Here is a 3,148-nt window from a genome sequence, read left to right on the forward strand (position 1 = left end):
TTTTATAAGAACACAACCACTCAACTCATGTACTGTCTGACTTTTCCAGTACAATGGGAGAGTAGTTATAACAGACTGATTCGTATAGTTTAAAATAGTATCTAATCCTTTACAGAAAGTTTGCCAACCCCTGATTTAGATTATTCCATTTTTAATCACGTTATCCTCATTTGACTAGGTTCAGTGGAAGAGGAAGAAGAAATCAGGCCACAATATGATCTCTAAATCCAGCCAGCCGTAGTCTACCAATGATACTCTCAATTTCAGTTTTTATACTAACCTACCCACTGCCATCAAATCGATACCAACTCAAAATGACCTGACAGGGTAGGGTAGAACTGCTCTATAGGGTTTTCTAAGGCTGTAAATCTTCAAGAGAGTAGACCCTCATCCTTCCCCGATGCTGGTGGGCTCAAACCACGCAACATGTATCCCACTACACCACCACAGAACTAAACAACTGCAAATTTACAGAAATGTTTAGTGAACTTACACAATTTTCTTGAGTAAGTTAAACATTTGTGTCCAAGCCTTACAAAAAAAAATTCTCTTCTGTTACTACAACTGTTGTTAAGTAACCACTGGCTGAGTTATGACTCATAGCAACCCTATACAGGGTTCGGGAGTTGTGGCTCCTGAATTTCAACTACTGACCTTGAAGTCCACTGTTTAACCTACAGTACAGCCATCAAAATCTGGAAGTTAACATTGATGCATAAACTGCAACTTAATTCACAGACCCCATTCAACAATGATCCCTTTGTAGAGAAAAGATCCAATCCAGGAGCATTGGTTGCATTTAATTGTCATAATCTCTTTAGTCTTCTTTAATCATGAATAATTCCTAAGTTTTTTTCTTGATCATAGGTTGGCCAGTAATTTTGTAGAGTATCCCTCAGTTTCGTTTTGTTGTTCTGGTATTTCATCATAATTAGATCCATATGATTTATCTTTGATGAAATAACCTAGAATTACTACTATGATTCTAGTTCTAGATCTTGATTTCTCCCATTACTGATAATGTTAATTTTAATGACTTGATTTAGGTCTGCCGGTTTCCCCACTCTGCTGCATTTGTATAATGATTTACAGCTTACAGAGAACATTCATGTCATTTGCATTTTGGTTTTTGCAGTGTCCCTGTGACACATGAGAAAATAGCTCAAAAAAGAAATTGGGGGCCTAATATTTGTTGTCAATAGCATTTTTGGAGTTCTAAAATTACATACATATTCTTTATATTGTAACCCATAATTCATTGTATATAATTCTGTTTCTTGGCTCTTCAAATGTTGAATTCTTTGAGGAGAGGTACAATTTATTACCTTTTTTTTTTTTGATACTTCAAAAAACTTAACACAATAAAGAATAGAAAATAGCATGAGACCATGAAGGGATACATGAATTGTGCTGTGTGATGCTGCTGTCATTGAAGTATGACCATGTGCCAAGTTGGATAATAAGTTGCTTGAGGCAAGATAATTGGAATTTAAGTTTTTTTTATACTTCAAATGATGGAACAAGACTAGAAATATAAGTCTTTTACTAAATTGTTCTTATCATTGTTATTTATTCCTTAATTTGATACGTGCTAATCTCACAGTCAGCAGTTTGAAACTACCAGCTGCTCTGCAGAAGAAAGATGAAGCTTTCTGCTCCTATAAAGATTTACAGCCTCGGAAACCCTGTACAGGGTCGCTACGAATGAGAACCGACTCCATGACACACAACAACAACAACGTTAACCATAATTAAGTGTGCTAGTTGTTCTTATCACTGCTATTTATTCCTTATTTACTCACAAATAATTTTTGAGAGTCTTTAATATATCAGGCTCTTGGATAGTGCTGTGAGTAAGATAAGGTAGATAGCTATGCAGTCTCATGAAGCTTAGAATTTTGCAAGGGTGAAGGAAAAATAAACATATAAATAAACACTAAAAATAAAATGATAAAATTTTAGTACAAGGAAAGAATGTAATCACATAAAGGAAAATGAAAAGAATGGGAAAGAAGGAGAAAGGAACTCCTTTTGAAAAGGTAGTCTAGGGAGACAGGGCTTGATTGTGGGCTAGGCAGAAAGACTGTACAGACCCCCATCAGTTAAAACACAGAAAACCAGGTGAAACATTCAAGAGAACCATCCTGGGAACACTGAATGTCAGATAAAGTGATAAGTAGTTTGATTGCTTACTGTGAGTAAGATTTGGAACAGAAGCAAGAAAGAAGATGAATTCTGACTTGGGGCAGCCAAGGTGTTCTCAGTGCAGAAACCAGCCAGTGATGCACGGATACAGATAAGCGAGTGGTTTTTTGTTTTTTTTTTTCTAGTCACATCTTTTCTCTTGCTCTGTCTACTCATCTCTGTGCTGGTGGCCAAAGAGAAGAATTGCATGAGTAGTCACCCCAGGAAAAGTCCTACATCACGCATGCAAATTTCCGTGACATGTAAAAGGATTGGCACTATTCTCCACTGCGTGGAAGGATCTGCGCCTTGCAGATAACTGGGTGCAGGGAGGAGACAGAAGGAAGAAACTGTTCTATGAGTCTCTTCCAAAGAGGATCTGGTCAGCTGTGGGCTGGTTTTCACTAGGAGAAACACTAAATGGACTTGAAGGGAGGAAAAAAGGAAGGCCTCAGTTAAATCAACATTGGCACAGCAGGAACATCGTGAAATATCTCAGCTTTGAAGGTAAGAGTCCAGTAGGTGGTGCCAAAGAATTATTCTTATTTTCCCGTGTTTTTTCTTTGTGTATTTTTGGGGTTTCCAGCTATATATAAATATGTTTCCTGGGTTTTTATGATGTTCAACTTTGTTAGTCTTGATTTTTGCCCCTACTTCTGTCCTGTGGGAGTGCTTTCTCTTACTGCCTCACCCCAACAAGAGACAGCAACTGTTGTCATAAAGGCAACCTAGGATTGCACCCTGTAAAACCCACCAATAGTGCAAGAGCCAATGCCAGTGGCTATACACCAGAGCAGCGTCTAAAATCAACACCTGCTAAAAACACTCTGAACTGAGATATAAGAGCAGTGAGCAGAGAAGTCCATCTCCTGATCACACCTACCATGAGGCAATTGGAGTGTGCTTAAGAATATAACATCATACATTCACCTAATTAATACAAATACAACACCATCACAATGCC

Source organism: Chrysochloris asiatica, unplaced genomic scaffold (genome assembly GCF_000296735.1).
Source record: "Chrysochloris asiatica unplaced genomic scaffold, ChrAsi1.0 scaffold00069, whole genome shotgun sequence".
NCBI lineage: Eukaryota > Metazoa > Chordata > Mammalia > Afrosoricida > Chrysochloridae > Chrysochloris > Chrysochloris asiatica.